The following is a 20772-nucleotide window of genomic DNA, read 5'->3' as shown; positions in this document are numbered from 1 at the left end:
ATCCGTCCGTTTTCGTCTTTTGTTATCGAATCGACTTAAAGCCAGAACGTCACATTGGCCGCTCTTCTCTCTGTAACGGTTGTACTTATCGTCTGCAAAGCTATGTCGCGTGATGCGGTATGCGGAGACACTAAAAGCACCATAGTAGAACACAGATGAAGCTTCTAAGTTGATGTAATAGCCAGTAAGAAGTAGTACACTTTAAGTTTCAGGTATCGATTACTGACTTTTTAGCTGTCTTTGGTGCCTTGGACATGAGCTAGGACCTTAAGATTCTGCATGAAAGGAGGACTAGCAGCCGCGTTGCATGGGAGTATGTGAAAAGTGTTCATATGTAGTAAAAACCTGAGAAATCCGTCCGTATTCGTCATTTGTTATCGAATCGACTCAAAGCCAGATCGCCACATTGGCCGCTCTTCGCTCTGAAACGGTTGTACTTATCGTCTGCAAAGCTATGTCTCGTGTTCCGGTATGCGGAGACACTAAAAGCACCATAGTAGAACACAGATGAAGCTTTTAAGTTGATGTAATAGCCAGTAAGAAGAAATAGCACAATTCATGTTTTAGGTATCGATTATTGACTTTTTAGCTGGCATTGGTGCCTTGGACATGAGCTAGGACCATAAGAATCTGCATGAAAGGAGGACTAGCAGCCGAGTTGCACGGGAGAATGTGAAAAGTGTTCATATGTACCACAAACCTAAGAAATCCGTTCGTGTTCGTCATTTGTTAACGAATCGACACAAAGCCAGATCGTCACATTGGCCGCTCTTCTCTCTGAAACGGTTGTACTTATCGTCTGCAAAGCTATGTCGCGTGCTGCGGTATGCGGAGACACTAAAAGCACCATAGTAGAACACAGATGAAGCTTCTAAGTTGATGTAATAGCCAGTAAGAAGTAGTACAATTCAAGTTTTAGGTATAGATTATTGACTTTTTAGCTGGCTTCGGTGCCTTGGACATGAGCTAGGACCTTAAGATTCTGCATGAAAGGAGGACTAGCAGCCGAGTTGCACGGGAGAATGTGAAAAGTGGTCATATGTAGTAAAAACCTGAGAAATCCGTCCGTTTTCGTCATTTGTTATCGAATCGACTTAAAGCCAGATCGTCACATAGGCCGCACTTCTCCCTGAAACGGTTGTACTTATCGTCTGCAAAGCTATGTCGCGTGCTGCGGTATGTGGAGACACTAAAAGCACCATAGTAGAACACAGATGAAACTTCTAAGTTGATGTAATAGCCAGTAAGAGGTAGTACAATTCAAGTTTTAGGTATCGATTATTGACTTTTTAGCTGGCTTTGGTGCCTTGGACATGAGCTAGGACCTTAAGATTCTACATGAAAGGAGGACTAGCAGCCGAGTTGCACGGGAGAATGTGAAAAGTGTTCATATGTAGTAAAAACCTGAGAAACCCGTCCGTTTTCGTCATTTGTTATCGAATCGCCTTAAAGCCAGATCGTCACATTGGCCGCTCTTCTCCCTGAAACGGTTGTACTTATCGTCTGCAAAGCTATGTCGCGTGCTGCGGTATCCGGAGACACTAAAATCAATATAGTAGTACACAGATGAAGTTTCTAAGTTGATGTAATAGCCAGTAAGAAGTAGTACAATTCAAGTTTTAGGTATCGATTATTGACTTTTTAGCTGGCTTTGGTGCCTTGGACATGAGCTAGGACCATAAGAATCTGCATGAAAGGAGGACTAGCAGCCGAGTTGCACGGGAGAATGTGAAAAGTGTTCATATGTAGCACAAACCTAAGAAATCCGTTCGTGTTCGTCATTTGTTAACGAATCGACACAAAGCCAGATCGTCACATTGGCCGCTCTTCTCTCTGGAACGGTTGTACTTATCGCCTGCAAAGCTATTTCGCGTGCTGCGGTATGCGGAGACACTAAAAGCACCATAGAAGAATACAGATGAACCTTCTAAGTTGATGTAATAGCCAGTAAGAAGTAGTACAATTCAAGTTTTAGGTATCGATTATTGACTTTTTAGCTGGCTTTGGTGCCTTGGACATGAGCTAGGACCTTATGATTCTGCATGAAAGGAGGACTAGCAGCCGAGTTGCACGGGAGAATGTGAAAACTGTTCATATGTAGTAAAAACCTTTGAAATCCGTCCGTTTTCGTCATTTGTTTTCGAATCGACTTAGAGCCAGATCGTCATATTGGCCGCTCTTCTCTCTGAAACGGTTGTACTTATCGTCTGCAAACCTATGTCGCGTGCTGCGGTATGCGGAGACACTAAAAGCACCATAGTAGAACACACATGAAGCTTCTAAGTTGATGTAATAGCCAGTAAGAAGTAGTACAATTCACGTTTTAGGTATCGATTATTGACTTTTTAGCTGGCTTTGGTGCCTTTGACATGAGCTAGGACCTTAAGATTCTGCATGAAAGGAGGACTAGCAGCCGAGTTGCATGGGAGAATGTGAAAAGAGTTCATATGTAGTAAAAACCTGAGAAATCCGTCCGTTTTCGTCATTTGTTAACGAATCGACTCAAAGCCAGATCGTCACATTGGCCGCTCTTCTCTCTGAAACGGTTGTACTTATTGTCTGCAAAGATATGTCGCGTTTTCGGTATGCGGAGACACTAAAAGCACCATAGTAGAACACACATGAAGCTTCTAAGTTGATGTAGTAGCAAGTAAGAAGTAGTACAATTCAAGTTTTAGGTATCGATTATTGACTTTGTACCTGGCTTTGGTGTCTTGGACATGAGCTAGGACCTTAAGATTCTGCATGAAAGGAGGACTAGCAGCCGAGTTGCACGGGAGAATGTGAAAAGTGTTCATATCTAGTAAAAACCTGAGAAATCCGTCCGTTTTCGTCATTTGTTATCGAATCGACTTAAAGCCAGATCGTCACATTGGCCGCTCTTCTCTATGAAACGGTTGTACTTATCGTCGGCAAAGCTATGTCGCGTGCTGCGGTATGCGGAGACACTAAAAGCACCATAGTAGAACACACATGCAGCTTCTAAGTTGATGTAATAGCCAGTAAGAAGTAGTACAATTCAAGTTTTAGGTATCGATTATTGACTTTTTAGCTGGCTTTGGTGCCTTGCACATGGGCTAGGACCTTAAGATTCTGCATGAAAGGAGGACTAGCAGCCGAGTTGCATGGGAGAATGTGGAAAGTGTTCATATGTAGTAAAAACCTGAGAAATCCGTCCGTTTTCGTCATTTGTTAACGAATCGACTCAAAGCCAGATCGCCACATTGGCCGCTCTTCTCTCTGAAACGGTTGTACTTATCGTCTGCAAAGCTATGTCTCGTGTTCCGGTATGCGGAGACACTAAAAGCACCGTAGTAGAACACAGATGAAGCTTTTACGTTGATGTAATAGCCAGTAAGAAGTAGTACAATTCAAGTTTTAGGTATCGATTATTGACTTTTTAGCTGGCTTTGGTGCCTTGGACATGAGCTAGAACCTTAAGATTCTGCGTGAAAGGAGGACTAGCAGCCGAGTTGCACGGGAGAATGTGAAAAGTGTTCATATGTAGTAAAAACCTGAGAAATCCGTCCGTTTTCGTCATTTGTTATCGAATCGACTTAAAGCCAGATCGTCACATTGGACGCTCTTCTCCCTGAAACGGTTGTACTTATCGTCTGCAAAGCTATGTCTCGTGTTCCGGTATGCGGAGACACTAAAAGCACCGTAGTAGAACACAGATGAAGCTTTTACGTTGATGTAATAGCCAGTAAGAAGTAGTACAATTCAAGTTTTAGGTATCGATTATTGACTTTTTAGCTGGCTTTGGTGCCTTGGACATGGGCTAGGACCTTAAGATTCTGCATGAAAGGAGGACTAGCAGCCGAGTTGCATGGGAGAATGTGGAAAGTGTTCATATGTAGTAAAAACCTGAGAAATCCGTCCGTTTTCGTCATTTGTTAACGAATCGACTCAAAGCCAGATCGCCACATTGGCCGCTCTTCTCTCTGAAACGGTTGTACTTATCGTCTGCAAAGCTATGTCTCGTGTTCCGGTATGCGGAGACACTAAAAGAACCGTAGTAGAACACAGATGAAGCTTTTACGTTGATGTAATAGCCAGTAAGAAGTAGTACAATTCAAGTTTTAGGTATCGATTATTGACTTTTAAGTGGCTTTGGTGCCTTGGACTTGAGCTAGGACCTTAAGATTTTGCATGAAAGGAGGATTAGCAGCCGAGTTGCACGGGAGAATGTGAAAAGTGTTCATATGTAGTAAAAACCTGAGAAATCCGTCCGTATTCGTCATTTGTTATCGAAGCGACTTAAAGTCAGATCGCAGCATTGGCCGCTCTTCTGTCTGAAACGGTTGTACTTATCGTCTGCTAAGCTATGTCGCGTGTTGCGGTATCCGGAGACACCAAAATCAATATAGTAGTACACAGATGAAGCTTCTAAGTTGAAGTAATAGCAAGTAAGAAGTAGTACAATTTAAGTTTTAGGTATCGATTATTGACTTTTTAGCTGGCTTTGGTGCCTTGGACATGAGCTAGGACCTTAAGATTCTGCATGAAAGGAGGACTAGCAGCCGAGTTCATGGGAGAATGTGAAAAGTGTTCATATGTAGTAAAAACCAGAGAAATCCGTCCGTTTTCGTCATTTGTTGTCGAATCGACTTAAAGCCAGATCGTCACGTTGGCCGCTCTTCTCTCTGAAACGGTTGTACTTATCGTCTGCAAAGCTATTTCGCGTGCTGCGCTATGCGGAGACACTAAAAGCACCATAGAAGAATACAGATGAACCTTCTAAGTTGATGTAATAGCCAGTAAGAAGTAGTACAATTCAAGTTTTAGGTATCGATTATTGACTTTTTAGCTGGCATTGGTGCCTTGGACATGAGCTAGGACCTTAAGATTCTGCATGAAAGGAGGACTAGCAGCCGAGTTGCACGGGAGAATGTGAAAAGTGTTCATATGTAGTAAAAACCTGAGAAACATGTCCGTTTTCGTCATTTGTTATCGAATCGACTTAAAGCCAGATCGTCACATTGGCCGCTCTTCTCCCTGAAACGGTTGTACTTATCGTCTGCAAAGCTATGTCGCGTGCTGCGGTATCCGGAGACACTAAAATCAATATAGTAGTACACAGATGAAGTTTCTAAGTTGAAGTAATAGCCAGTAAGAAGTAGTACAATTCAAGTTTTAGGTATCGATTATTGACTTTTTAGCTGGCTTTGGTGCCTTGGACATGAGCTAGGACCTTATGATTCTGCATGAATGGAGGACTAGCAGCCGAGTTGCACGGGATAATGTGAAAAGTGTTCATATGTAGTAAAAACCTTTGAAATCCGTCCGTTTTCGTCATTTGTTTTCGAATCGACTTAGAGCCAGATCGTCATATTGGCCGCTCTTCTCTCTGAAACGGTTGTACTTATCGTCTGCAAAGCTATGTCGCGTGCTGCGGTATGCGGAGACACTAAAAGCACCATAGTAGAACACAGATGAAGCTTCTAAGTTGATGTAATAGCCAGTAAGAAGTAGTACAATTCAAGTTTTAGGTATCGATTATTGACTTTTTAGCTGGCTTTGGTGCCTTGGACATGAGCTAGGACCTTAAGATTCTGCATGAAAGGAGGAATAGCAGCCGAGTTGCATGGGAGAATGTGAAAAGTGTTCATATGTAGTAAAAACCTGAGAAATCCGTCCGTTTTCGTCATTTGTTATCGAATCGACTTAAAACCAGATCGTCACATAGGCCGCACTTCTCCCTGAAACGGTTGTACTTATCGTCTGCAAAGCTATGTCGCGTGCTGCGGTATGTGGAGACACTAAAAGCACCATAGTAGAACACAGATGAAACTTCTAAGTTGATGTAATAGCCAGTAAGAGGTAGTACAATTCGAGTTTTAGGTATCGATTATTGACTTTTTAGCTGGCTTTGGTGCCTTGGACATGAGCTAGGACCTTAAGATTCTACATGAAAGGAGGACTAGCAGCCGAGTTGCACGGGAGAATGTGAAAAGTGTTCATATGTAGTAAAAACCTGAGAAACCCGTCCGTTTTCGTCATTTGTTATCGAATCGCCTTAAAGCCAGATCGTCACATTGGCCGCTCTTCTCCCTGAAACGGTTGTACTTATCGTCTGCAAAGCTATGTCGCGTGCTGCGGTATGCGGAGACACTAAAATCAATATAGTAGTACACAGATGAAGTTTCTAAGTTGATGTAATAGCCAGTAAGAAGTAGTACAATTCAAGTTTTAGGTATCGATTATTGACTTTTTAGCTGGCTTTGGTGCCTTGGACATGAGCTAGGACCATAAGAATCTGCATGAAAGGAGGACTAGCAGCCGAGTTGCACGGGAGAATGTGAAAAGTGTTCATATGTAGCACAAACCTAAGAAATCCGTTCGTGTTCGTCATTTGTTAACGAATCGACACAAAGCCAGATCGTCACATTGGCCGCTCTTCTCTCTGAAACGGTTGTACTTATCGCCTGCAAAGCTATTTCGCGTGCTGCGGTATGCGGAGACACTAAAAGCATCATAGAAGAATACAGATGAACCTTCTAAGTTGATGTAATAGCCAGTAAGAAATAGTACAATTCAAGTTTTAGGTATCGATTATTGACTTTTTAGCTGGCTTTGGTGCCTTGGACATGAGCTAGGACCTTATGATTCTGCATGAAAGGAGGACTAGCAGCCGAGTTGCACGGGAGAATGTGAAAACTGTTCATATGTAGTAAAAACCTTTGAAATCCGTCCGTTTTCGTCATTTGTTTTCGAATCGACTTAGAGCCAGATCGTCATATTGGCCGCTCTTCTCTCTGAAACGGTTGTACTTATCGTCTGCAAACCTATGTCGCGTGCTGCGGTATGCGGAGACACTAAAAGCACCATAGTAGAACACACATGAAGCTTCTAAGTTGATGTAATAGCCAGTAAGAAGTAGTACAATTCACGTTTTAGGTATCGATTATTGACTTTTTAGCTGGCTTTGGTGCTTTGGACATGGGCTAGGACCTTAAGATTGTGCATGAAAGGAGGACTAGCAGCCGAGTTGCATGGGAGAATGTGAAAGGAGTTCATATGTAGTAAAAACCTGAGAAATCCGTCCGTTTTCGTCATTTGTTAACGAATCGACTCAAAGCCAGATCGTCACATTGGCCGCTCTTCTCTCTGAAACGGTTGTACTTATCGTCTGCAAAGATATGTCGCGTTTTCGGTATGCGGAGACACTAAAAGCACCATAGTAGAACACAGATGAAGCTTCTAAGTTGATGTAGTAGCAAGTAAGAAGTAGTACAACTCAAGTTTTAGGTATCGATTATTGACTTTGTACCTGGCTTTGGTGTCTTGGTCATGAGCTAGGACCTTAAGATTCTGCATGAAAGGTGGACTAGCAGCCGAGTTGCACGGGAGAATGTGAAAAGTGTTCATATGTAGTAAAAACCTGAGAAATCCGTCCGTTTTCGTCATTTGTTATCGAATCGACTTAAAGCCAGATCGTCACATTGGCCGTTCTTCTCTATGAAACGGTTGTACTTATCGTCGGCAAAGCTATGTCGCGTGCTGCGGTATGCGGAGACACTAAAAGCACCATAGTAGAACACACATGCAGCTTCTAAGTTGATGTAATAGCCAGTAAGAAGTAGTACAATTCAAGTTTTAGGTATCGATTATTGACTTTTTAGCTGGCTTTGGTGCCTTGCACATGGGCTAGGACCTTAAGATTCTGCATGAAAGGAGGACTAGCAGCCGAGTTGCATGGGAGAATGTGGAAAGTGTTCATATGTAGTAAAAACCTGAGAAATCCGTCCGTTTTCGTCATTTGTTAACGAATCGACTCAAAGCCAGATCGCCACATTCGCCGCTCTTCTCTCTGAAACGGTTGTACTTATCGTCTGCAAAGCTATGTCTCGTGTTCCGGTATGCGTAGACACTAAAAGCACCGTAGTAGAACACAGATGAAGCTTTTACGTTGATGTAATAGCCAGTAAGAAGTAGTACAATTCAAGTTTTAGGTATCGATTATTGACTTTTTAGCTGGCTTTGGTGCCTTGGACATGAGCTAGAACCTTAAGATTCTGCGTGAAAGGAGGACTAGCAGCCGAGTTGCACGGGAGAATGTGAAAAGTGTTCATATGTAGTAAAAACCTCAGAAATCCGTCCGTTTTCGTCATTTGTTATCGAATCGACTTAAAGCGAGATCGTCACATTGGACGCTCTTCTCCCTGAAACGGTTGTACTTATCGTCTGCAAAGCTATGTCTCGTGTTCCGGTATGCGGAGACACTAAAAGCACCGTAGTAGAACACAGATGAAGCTTTTACGTTGATGTAATAGCCAGTAAGAAGTAGTACAATTCAAGTTTTAGGTATCGATTATTGACTTTTTAGCTGGCTTTGGTGCCTTGGACATGTGCTAGGACCTTAAGATTCTGCATGAAAGGAGGACTAGCAGCCGAGTTGCATGGGAGAATGTGGAAAGGGTTCATATGTAGTAAAAACCTGAGAAATCCGTCCGTTTTCGTCATTTGTTAACGAATCGACTCAAAGCCAGATCGCCACATTGGCCGCTCTTCTCTCTGAAACGGTTGTACTTATCGTCTGCAAAGCTATGTCTCGTGTTCCGGTATGCGGAGACACTAAAAGCACCGTAGTAGAACACAGATGAAGCTTTTACGTTGATGTAATAGCCAGTAAGAAGTAGTACAATTCAAGTTTTAGGTATCGATTATTGACTTTTTAGCTGGCTTTGGTGCCTTGGACTTGAGCTAGGACCTTAAGATTCTGCATGAAAGGAGGATTAGCAGCCGAGTTGCACGGGAGAATGTGAAAAGTGTTCATATGTAGTAAAAACCTGAGAAATCCGTCCGTATTCGTCATTTGTTATCGAAGCGACTTAAAGTCAGATCGCAGCATTGGCCGCTCTTCTGTCTGAAACGGTTGTACTTATCGTCTGCTAAGCTATGTCGCGTGTTGCGGTATCCGGAGACACTAAAATCAATATAGTAGTACACAGATGAAGCTTCTAAGTTGAAGTAATAGCAAGTAAGAAGTAGTACAATTTAAGTTTTAGGTATCGATTATTGACTTTTTAGCTGGCTTTGGTGCCTTGGACATGAGCTAGGACCTTAAGATTCTGCATGAAAGGAGGACTAGCAGCCGAGTTCATGGGAGAATGTGAAAAGTGTTCATATGTAGTAAAAACCTGAGAAATCCGTCCGTTTTCGTCTTTTGTTATCGAATCGACTTAAAGCCAGATCGTCACGTTGGCCGCTCTTCTCTCTGAAACGGTTGTACTTATCGTCTGCAAAGCTATTTCGCGTGCTGCGGTATGCGGAGACACTAAAAGCACCATAGAAGAATACAGATGAACCTTCTAAGTTGATGTAATAGCCAGTAAGAAGTAGTACAATTCAAGTTTTAGGTATCGATTATTGACTTTTTAGCTGGCTTTGGTGCCTTGGACATGAGCTAGGACCTTAAGATTCTGCATGAAAGGAGGACTAGCAGCCGAGTTGCACGGGAGAATGTGAAAAGTGTTCATATGTAGTAAAAACCTGAGAAACATGTCCGTTTTCGTCATTTGTTATCGAATCGACTTAAAGCCAGATCGTCACATTGGCCGCTCTTCTCCCTGAAACGGTTGTACTGATCGTCTGCAAAGCTATGTCGCGTGCTGCGGTATCCGGAGACACTAAAATCAATATAGTAGTACACAGATGAAGTTTCTAAGTTGAAGTAATAGCCAGTAAGAAGTAGTACAATTCAAGTTTTAGGTATCGATTATTGACTTTTTAGCTGACTTTGGTGCCTTGGACATGAGCTAGGACCTTATGATTCTGCATGAAAGGAGGACTAGCAGCCGAGTTGCACGGGAGAATGTGAAAAGTGTTCATATGTAGTAAAAACCTTTGAAATCCGTCCGTTTTCGTCATTTGTTTTCGAATCGACTTAGAGCCAGATCGTCATATTGGCCGCTCTTCTCTCTGAAACGGTTGTACTTATCGTCTGCAAAGCTATGTCGCGTGCTGCGGTATGCGGAGACACTAAAAGCACCATAGTAGAACACAGATGAAGCTTCTAAGTTGATGTAATAGCCAGTAAGAAGTAGTACAATTCAAGTTTTAGGTATCGATTATTGACTTTTTAGCTGGCTTTGGTGCCTTGGACATGAGCTAGGACCTTAAGATTCTGCATGAAAGGAGGACTAGCAGCCGAGTTGCACGGGAGAATGTGAAAAGTGTTCATATGTAGTAAAAACCTGACAAATCCGTCCGTTTTCGTCATTTGTTTTCGAATCGACTTAGAGCCAGATCGTCATATTGGCCGCTCTTCTCTCTGAAACGGTTGTACTTATCGTCTGCAAAGCTATGTCGCGTGCTGCGGTATGCGGAGACACTAAAAGCACCATAGTAGAACACAGATGAAGCTTCTAAGTTGATGTAATAGCCAGTAAGAAGTAGTACAATTCAAGTTTTAGGTATCGATTATTGACTTTTTAGCTGGCTTTGGTGCCTTGGACATGAGCTAGGACCTTAAGATTCTGCATGAAAGGAGGAATAGCAGCCGAGTTGCATGGGAGAATGTGAAAAGTGTTCATATGTAGTAAAAACCTGAGAAATCCGTCCGTTTTCGTCATTTGTTATCGAATCGACTTAAAGCCAGATCGTCACATAGGCCGCACTTCTCCCTGAAACGGCTGTACTTATCGTCTGCAAAGCTATGTCGCGTGCTGCGGTATGTGGAGACACTAAAAGCACCATAGTAGAACACAGATGAAACTTCTAAGTTGATGTAATAGCCAGTAAGAGGTAGTACAATTCGAGTTTTAGGTATCGATTATTGACTTTTTAGCTGGCTTTGGTGCCTTGGACATGAGCTAGGACCTTAAGATTCTACATGAAAGGAGGACTAGCAGCCGAGTTGCACGGGAGAATGTGAAAAGTGTTCATATGTAGTAAAAACCTGAGAAACCCGTCCGTTTTCGTCATTTGTTATCGAATCGCCTTAAAGCCAGATCGTCACATTGGCCGCTCTTCTCCCTGAAACGGTTGTACTTATCGTCTGCAAAGCTATGTCGCGTGCTGCGGTATGCGGAGACACTAAAATCAATATAGTAGTACACAGATGAAGTTTCTAAGTTGATGTAATAGCCAGTAAGAAGTAGTACAATTCAAGTTTTAGGTATCGATTATTGACTTTTTAGCTGGCGTTGGTGCCTTGGACATGAGCTAGGACCATAAGAATCTGCATGAAAGGAGGACTAGCAGCCGAGTTGCACGGGAGAATGTGAAAAGTGTTCATATGTAGCACAAACCTAAGAAATCCGTTCGTGTTCGTCATTTGTTAACGAATCGACACAAAGCCAGATCGTCACATTGGCCGCTCTTCTCTCTGAAACGGTTGTACTTATCGCCTGCAAAGCTATTTCGCGTGCTGCGGTATGCGGAGACACTAAAAGCATCATAGAAGAATACAGATGAACCTTCTAAGTTGATGTAATAGCCAGTAAGAAATAGTACAATTCAAGTTTTAGGTATCGATTATTGACTTTTTAGCTGGCTTTGGTGCCTTGGACATGAGCTAGGACCTTATGGTTCTGCATGAAAGGAGGACTAGCAGCCGAGTTGCACGGGAGAATGTGAAAACTGTTCATATGTAGTAAAAACCTTTGAAATCCGTCCGTTTTCGTCATTTGTTTTTGAATCGACTTAGAGCCAGATCGTCATATTGGCCGCTCTTCTCTCTGAAACGGTTGTACTTATCGTCTGCAAACCTATGTCGCGTGCTGCGGTATGCGGAGACACTAAAAGCACCATAGTAGAACACACATGAAGCTTCTAAGTTGATGTAATAGCCAGTAAGAAGTAGTACAATTCACGTTTTAGGTATCGATTATTGACTTTTTAGCTGGCTTTGGTGCCTTTGACATGAGCTAGGACCTTAAGATTCTGCATGAAAGGAGGACTAGCAGCCGAGTTGCATGGGAGAATGTGGAAAGTGTTCATATGTAGTAAAAACCTGAGAAATCCGTCCGTTTTCGTCATTTGTTAACGAATCGACTCAAAGCCAGATCGCCACATTCGCCGCTCTTCTCTCTGAAACGGTTGTACTTATCGTCTGCAAAGCTATGTCTCGTGTTCCGGTATGCGTAGACACTAAAAGCACCGTAGTAGAACACAGATGAAGCTTTTACGTTGATGTAATAGCCAGTAAGAAGTAGTACAATTCAAGTTTTAGGTATCGATTATTGACTTTTTAGCTGGCTTTGGTGCCTTGGACATGAGCTAGAACCTTAAGATTCTGCGTGAAAGGAGGACTAGCAGCCGAGTTGCACGGGAGAATGTGAAAAGTGTTCATATGTAGTAAAAACCTCAGAAATCCGTCCGTTTTCGTCATTTGTTATCGAATCGACTTAAAGCCAGATCGTCACATTGGCCGTTCTTCTCTATGAAACGGTTGTACTTATCGTCGGCAAAGCTATGTCGCGTGCTGCGGTATGCGGAGACACTAAAAGCACCATAGTAGAACACACATGCAGCTTCTAAGTTGATGTAATAGCCAGTAAGAAGTAGTACAATTCAAGTTTTAGGTATCGATTATTGACTTTTTAGCTGGCTTTGGTGCCTTGCACATGGGCTAGGACCTTAAGATTCTGCATGAAAGGAGGACTAGCAGCCGAGTTGCATGGGAGAATGTGGAAAGTGTTCATATGTAGTAAAAACCTGAGAAATCCGTCCGTTTTCGTCATTTGTTAACGAATCGACTCAAAGCCAGATCGCCACATTCGCCGCTCTTCTCTCTGAAACGGTTGTACTTATCGTCTGCAAAGCTATGTCTCGTGTTCCGGTATGCGTAGACACTAAAAGCACCGTAGTAGAACACAGATGAAGCTTTTACGTTGATGTAATAGCCAGTAAGAAGTAGTACAATTCAAGTTTTAGGTATCGATTATTGACTTTTTAGCTGGCTTTGGTGCCTTGGACATGAGCTAGAACCTTAAGATTCTGCGTGAAAGGAGGACTAGCAGCCGAGTTGCACGGGAGAATGTGAAAAGTGTTCATATGTAGTAAAAACCTCAGAAATCCGTCCGTTTTCGTCATTTATTATCGAATCGACTTAAAGCCAGATCGTCACATTGGACGCTCTTCTCCCTGAAACGGTTGTACTTATCGTCTGCAAAGCTATGTCTCGTGTTCCGGTATGCGGAGACACTAAAAGCACCGTAGTAGAACACAGATGAAGCTTTTACGTTGATGTAATAGCCAGTAAGAAGTAGTACAATTCAAGTTTTAGGTATCGATTATTGACTTTTTAGCTGGCTTTGGTGCCTTGGACATGTGCTAGGACCTTAAGATTCTGCATGAAAGGAGGACTAGCAGCCGAGTTGCATGGGAGAATGTGGAAAGTGTTCATATGTAGTAAAAACCTGAGAAATCCGTCCGTTTTCGTCATTTGTTAACGAATCGACTCAAAGCCAGATCGCCACATTGGCCGCTCTTCTCTCTGAAACGGTTGTACTTATCGTCTGCAAAGCTATGTCTCGTGTTCCGGTATGCGGAGACACTAAAAGCACCGTAGTAGAACACAGATGAAGCTTTTACGTTGATGTAATAGCCAGTAAGAAGTAGTACAATTCAAGTTTTAGGTATCGATTATTGACTTTTTAGCTGACTTTGGTGCCTTGGACATGAGCTAGGACCTTATGATTCTGCATGAAAGGAGGACTAGCAGCCGAGTTGCACGGGAGAATGTGAAAAGTGTTCATATGTAGTAAAAACCTTTGAAATCCGTCCGTTTTCGTCATTTGTTTTCGAATCGACTTAGAGCCAGATCGTCATATTGGCCGCTCTTCTCTCTGAAACGGTTGTACTTATCGTCTGCAAAGCTATGTCGCGTGCTGCGGTATGCGGAGACACTAAAAGCACCATAGTAGAACACAGATGAAGCTTCTAAGTTGATGTAATAGCCAGTAAGAAGTAGTACAATTCAAGTTTTAGGTATCGATTATTGACTTTTTAGCTGGCTTTGGTGCCTTGGACATGAGCTAGGACCTTAAGATTCTGCATGAAAGGAGGACTAGCAGCCGAGTTGCACGGGAGAATGTGAAAAGTGTTCATATGTAGTAAAAACCTGACAAATCCGTCCGTTTTCGTCATTTGTTATCGAATCGACTTAAAGCCAGATCGTCACATAGGCCGCACTTCTCCCTGAAACGGTTGTACTTATCGTCTGCAGAGCTATGTCGCGTGCTGCGGTATGCGGAGACACTAAAAGCACCATAGTAGAACACAGATGAAACTTCTAAGTTGATGTAATAGCCAGTAAGAGGTAGTACAATTCAAGTTTTAGGTATCGATTATTGACTTTTTAGCTGGCTTTGGTGCCTTGGACATGAGCTAGGACCTTAAGATTCTGCATGAAAGGAGGACTAGCAGCCGAGTTGCACGGGAGAATGTGAAAAGTGTTCATATGTAGTAAAAACCTGAGAAACCCGTCCGTTTTCGTCATTTGTTATCGAATCGCCCCTAAAGCCAGATCGTCACATTGGCCGCTCTTCTCCCTGAAACGGATGTACTTATCGTCTGCAAAGCTATATCGCGTGCTGCGGTATCCGGAGACACTAAAATCAATATAGTAGTACACAGATGAAGTTTCTAAGTTGAAGTAATAGCCAGTAAGAAGTAGTACAATTTAAGTTTTAGGTATCGATTATTGACTTTTTAGCTGGCTTTGGTGCCTTGGACATGAGCTAGGACCTTAAGATTCTGCATGATAGGAGGACTAGCAGCCGAGTTAATGGGAGAATGTGGAAGGTGTTCATATGTAGTAAAAACCTGAGAAATCCGTCCGTTTTCGTCACTTGTTATAGAATCGACTTAAAGCCAGATCGTCACATTGGCCGCTCTTCTCTCTGAAACGGTTGTACTTATCGTCTGCAAAGCTATGTCGCGTGCTGCGGTATGCGCAGACACTAAAAGCACCATAGTAGAACACAGATGAAACTTCTAAGTTGATGTAATAGCCAGTAAGATGTAGTACAATTTAAGTTTTAGGTATCGATTATTGACTTTTTAGCTGGCTTTGGTGCCTTGGACATGAGCTAGGACCATAAGAATCTGCATGAAAGGAGGACTAGCAGCCGAGTTGCACGGGAGAATGTGAAAAGTGTTCATATGTAGCACAAACCTAAGAAATCCGTTCGTGTTCGTCATTTGTTAACGAATCGACACAAAGCCAGAACGTCACATTGGCCGCTCTTCTCTCTGAAACGGTTGTACTTATCGTCTGCAAAGCTATTTCGCGTGCTGCGGTATGCGGAGGCACTAAAAGCACCATAGAAGAATACAGATGAACCTTCTAAGTTGATGTCATAGCCAGTAAGAAGTAGTACAATTCAAGTTTTAGGTATCGATTATTGACTTTTTAGCTGGCTTTGGTGCCTTGGACATGAGCTAGGACCTTATGATTCTGCATGAAAGGAGGACTAGCAGCCGAGTTGCACGGGAGAATGTGAAAACTGTTCATATGTAGTAAAAACCTTTGAAATCCGTCCGTTTTCGTCATTTGTTTTCGAATCGACTTAGAGCCAGATCGTCATATTGGCCGCTCTTCTCTCTGAAACGGTTGTACTTATCGTCTGCAAACCTATGTCGCGTGCTGCGGTATGTGGAGACACTAAAAGCACCATAGTAGAACACACATGAAGCTTCTAAGTTGATGTAATAGCCAGTAAGAAGTAGTACAATTCAAGTTTTAGGTATCGATTATTGACTTTTTAGCTGGCTTTGGTGCCTTGGACATGGGCTAGGACCTTAAGATTCTGCATGAAAGGAGGACTAGCAGCCGAGTTGCACGGGAGAATGTGAAAAGTGTTCATATGTAGTAAAAACCTGAGAAATCCGTCCGTTTTCGTCATTTGTTATCGAATCGACTTAAAGCCAGATCGTCACATTGGACGCTCTTCTCCCTGAAACGGTTGTACTTATCGTCTGCAAAGCTATGTCTCGTGTTCCGGTATGCGGAGACACTAAAAGCACCGTAGTAGAACACAGATGAAGCTCTTACGTTGATGTAATAGCCAGTAAGAAGTAGTACAATTCAAGTTTTAGGTATCGATTATTGCCTCTTTAGCTGGCTTTGGTGCCTTGGACTTGAGCTAGGACCTTAAGATTCTGCATGAAAGGAGGATTAGCAGCCGAGTTGCACGGGAGAATGTGAAAAGTGTTCATATGTAGTAAAAACCTGAGAAATCCGTCCGTATTCGTCATTTGTTATCGAAGCGACTTAAAGTCAGATCGCAGCATTGGCCGCTCTTCTGTCTGAAACGCTTGTACTTATCGTCTGCTAAGCTATGTCGCGTGTTGCGGTATCCGGAGACACTAAAATCAATATAGTAGTACACAGATGAAGCTTCTAAGTTGAAGTAATAGCAATTAAGAAGTAGTACAATTCAAGTTTTAGGTATCGATTATTGACTTTTTAGCTGGCTTTGGTGCCTTGGACATGAGCTAGGACCTTAAGATTCTGCATGAAAGGAGGACTAGCAGCCGAGTTCATAGGGGAATGTGAAAAGTGTTCATATGTAGTAAAAACCAGAGAAATCCGTCCGTTTTCGTCATTTGTTGTCGAATCGACTTAAAGCCAGATCGTCGTATTGGCCGCTCTTCTCTCTGATACGGTTGTACTTATCGTCTGCAAAGCTAAGTCGCGTGCAGCGGTGTGCGGAGACACTAAAAGCACCATAGTAGAACACAGATGAAGCTTTTAAGTTGATGTAATAGCCAGTAAGAAGCAGAATAATTCAAGTTTTAGGTATAGATTATTGACTTTTTAGCTGGCTTTGGTGCCTTAAACATGAGCTAGGACGTTAAGATTCTGCATGAAAGGAGGACTAGCAGCCGAGTTGCACGGGAGAATGTGAAAAGTGTTCATATGTAGTAAAAACATAGGAAATCCGTCCGTTTTCGTTATTTGTTATCGAATCGACTCAAAGCCAGATCGTCACATTGGCCGCTCTTCTGTCTGAAACGGTTGTACTTATCGTCTGCAAAGCTATGTCGCGTGCTGCGGTATTCGGAGACACTAAAAGCACCATAGTAGGACACAGATGAAGCTTCTAAGTTGATGTAATAGCAAGTAAGAAGTAGTACAATTCAAGTATTAGGTATCGATTATTGACTTTTTAGTTGGCTTTGGTGCCTTCGACATGAGCTAGGACCTTAAGATTCTGAATGAAAGGAGGACTAGCAGCCGAGTTGCACGGGAGAATGTGAAAAGTGTTCATATGTAGTAAAAACCTGAGACATCCGTCCGTTTTGAGTCATTTGTTATCGAATCGACTTAGAGCCAGATCGTCACATTGGCAGCTCTTCTCTCTGAGACGGTTGTACTTATCGTCTGCAAAGCTATGTCGCGTGCTGCGGTATGTGGAGACACTAAAAGAGCCATAGTAGAACACAGATGAAGCCTCTAAGTTGATGTAATAGACAGTAAGAAGTAGTACAATTCAAGTTTTAGGTATCGATTATTGATTTTTTAGCTGGCTTTGGTGCCTTGGACATGAGCTAGGACTTAAGATTCTGCGTGAAAGGAGGACTAGCAGCCGAGTTGCACTGGAGAATGTGAAAAGTGTTCACATGTAGTAAAAACATGAGAAATCCGTCCGTTTTCGTCATTTGTTATCGAATCGACTTAAATCCAGATCGCCGCATTGGCTGCTCTTCTGTCTGAAACGGTTGTACTTATCGTCTGCTAAGCTATGTCGCGTGTTGCGGTATCCGGAGACACTAAAAGCACCATAGTAATACACAGATGAACCTTCTAAGTTGATGTAATAGCCAGTAAGAAGTAGTACAGTACAAGTTTTAGTTATCGATCATTAACTTTATAGCTGGCTTTGAAGCCTTGGACATGAGCTAGGACCTTAAGATTCTGCATGAAAGGAGGTCTAGCAGCCGCGTTGCATGGGAGTATGTGAAAAGTGTTCATATGTAGTAAAAACCTGAGAAATCCGTCCGTTTTCGTCTTTTGTTATCGAATCGACTTAAAGCCAGAACGTCACATTGGCCGCTCTTCTCTCTGAAACGGTTGTACTTATCGTCTGCAAAGCTATGTCTCGTGATGCGGTATGCGGAGACACTAAAAGCACCATACTAGAACACAGATGAAGCTTCTAAGTTGATGTAATAGCCAGTAAGAAGTAGTACACTTTAAGTATCAGGTATCGATTACTGACTTTTTAGCTGGCTTTGGTGCCTTGGACATGAGCTGGGACCTTAAGATTCTGCATGAAAGGAGGACTAGCAGCCGCGTTGCATGGGAGTATGTGAAAAGTGTTCATATGTAGTAAAAACCTGAGAAATCCATCCGTTTTCGTCATTTGTTATCGAATCGACTCAAAGCCAGATCGCCACATTGGCCGCTCTTCTCTCTGAAAAGGTTGTACTTATCGTCTGCAAAGCTATGTCTCGTGTTCCGGTATGCGGAGACACTAAAAGCACCATAGTAGAACACAGATGAAGCTTTTAAGTTGATGTAATAGCCAGTAAGAAGTAGTACAATTCAAGTTTTAGGTATCGATTATTGACTTTTTAGCTGGCTTTGGTGCCTTGGACATGAGCTAGGACCTTAAGATTCAGCATGAAAGGAGGACTAGCAGCCGAGTTGCACGGGAGAATGTGAAAAGTGTTCATATGTAGTAAAAACCTGAGAAATCCGTCCGTTTTCGTCATTTGTTATCGAATCGACTTAAAGCCAGATCGTCACATTGGCCGCTCTTCTCTATGAAACGGTTGTACTTATCGTCTACAAAGCTATGTCGCGTGCTGCGGTATGCGGAGACACTAAAAGCACCATAGTAGAACACAGATAAAACTTCTAAGTTGATGTAATAGCCAGTAAGAGGTAGTACAATTGAAGTTTTAGGTATCGATTATTGACTTTTTAGCTGGCTTTGGTGCCTTGGACATGAGCTAGGACCTTAAGATTCTGCATGAAAGGAGGACTAGCAGCCGAGTTGCACGGGAGAATGTGAAAAGTGTTCATATGTAGTAAAAACCTGAGAAACATGTCCGTTTTCGTCATTTGTTATCGAATCGCCTTAAAGCCAGATCGTCACATTGGCCGCTCTTCTCCCTGAAACGGTTGTACTTATCGTCTGCAAAGCTATGTCGCGTGCTGCGGTATCCGGAGACACTAAAATCAATGTAGTAGTACACAGATGAAGTTTCTAAGTTGAAGTAATAGCCAGTAAGAAGTAGTACAATTCAAGTTTTAGGTATCGATTATTGACTTTTTAGCTGGCTTTGGTGCCTTGGACATGAGCTAGGACCTTAAGATTCTGCATGAAAGGAGGACTAGCAGCCGAGTTCATGGGAGAATGTGAAAGGTGTTCATATGTAGTAAAAACCTGAGAAATCCGTCCGTTTTCGTCACTTGTTATAGAATCGACTTAAAGCCAGATAATCACATTGGCCGCTCTTCTCTCTGAAACGGTTGTACTTATCGTCTGCAAAGCTATGTCGCGTGCTGCGGTATGCGGAGACACTAAAAGCACCATAGTAGAACACAGATGAAACTTCTAAGTTGATGTAATAGCCAGTAAGATGTAGTACAATTTAAGTTTTAGGTATCGATTATTGACTTTTTAGCTGGCTTTGGTACCTTGGACATGAGCTAGGACCATAAGAATCTGCATGAAAGGAGGACTAGCAGCCGAGTTGCACGGGAGAATGTGAAAAGTGTTCATATGTAGCACAAACCTAAGAAATCCGTTCGTGTTCGTCATTTGGTATCGAATCGACACAAAGCCAGATCGTCACATTGGCCGCTCTTCTCTCTGAAACGGTTGTACTTATCGTCTGCAAAGCTATTTCGCGTGCTGCGGTATGCGGAGACACTAAAAGCACCATAGAAGAATACAGATGAACCTTCTAAGTTGATGTAATAGCCAGTAAGAAGTAGTACAATTCAAGTTTTAGGTATCGATTATTGAATTTTTAGCTGGCTTTGGTGCCTTGGACATGAGCTAGGACCTTATGATTCTGCATTAAAGGAGGACTAGCAGCCGAGTTGCACGGGAGAATGTGAAAAGTGCTCATATGTAGTAAAAACCTTTGAAATCCGTCCGTTTTTGTCATTTGTTTTCGAATCGACTTAGAGCCAGATCGTCATATTGGCCGCTCTTCTCTCTGAAACGGTTGTACTTATCGTCTGCAAAGCTATGTCGCGTGCTGCGGTATGCGGAGACACTAAAAGCACCATAGAAGAATACAGATGAACCTTCTAAGTTGATGTAATAGCCAGTAAGAAGTAGTACAATTCAAGTTTTAGGTATCGATTATTGACTTTTTAGCTGGCTTTGGTGCCTTGGACATGAGCTAGGACCTTAAGATTCTGCATGAAAGGAGGACTAGCAGCCGAGTTGCACGGGAGAATGTGAAAAGTGTTCATATGTAGTAAAAACCTGAGAAATCCGTCCGTTTTCGTCACTTGTTATAGAATCGACTTAAAGCCAGATCGTCATATTGGCCGCTCTTCTCTCTGAAACGGTTGTACTTATCGTCTGCAAAGCTATGTCGCGTGCTGCGGTATGCGGAGACACTAAAAGCACCATAGTAGAACACAGATGAAACTTCTAAGTTGATGTAATAGCCAGTAAGATGTAGTACAATTCAAGCTTTAGGTATCGATTATTGACTTTTAGCTGGCTTTGGTGCCTTGGACATGACTAGGACCTTAAGATTCTGCATGAAAGGAGGAGTAGCAGCCGAGTTGCACGGGAGAATGTGAAAAGTGTTCATATGTAGTAAAAACCTGAGAAACATGTCCGT

The sequence above is a fragment of the Schistocerca gregaria genome, unplaced genomic scaffold (assembly GCF_023897955.1).
Source record: "Schistocerca gregaria isolate iqSchGreg1 unplaced genomic scaffold, iqSchGreg1.2 ptg000537l, whole genome shotgun sequence".
Classification (NCBI taxonomy): domain Eukaryota; kingdom Metazoa; phylum Arthropoda; class Insecta; order Orthoptera; family Acrididae; genus Schistocerca; species Schistocerca gregaria.
The sequence above is the reverse complement of the archived record's forward strand: the minus strand, read 5'-3'. Positions refer to the sequence as shown.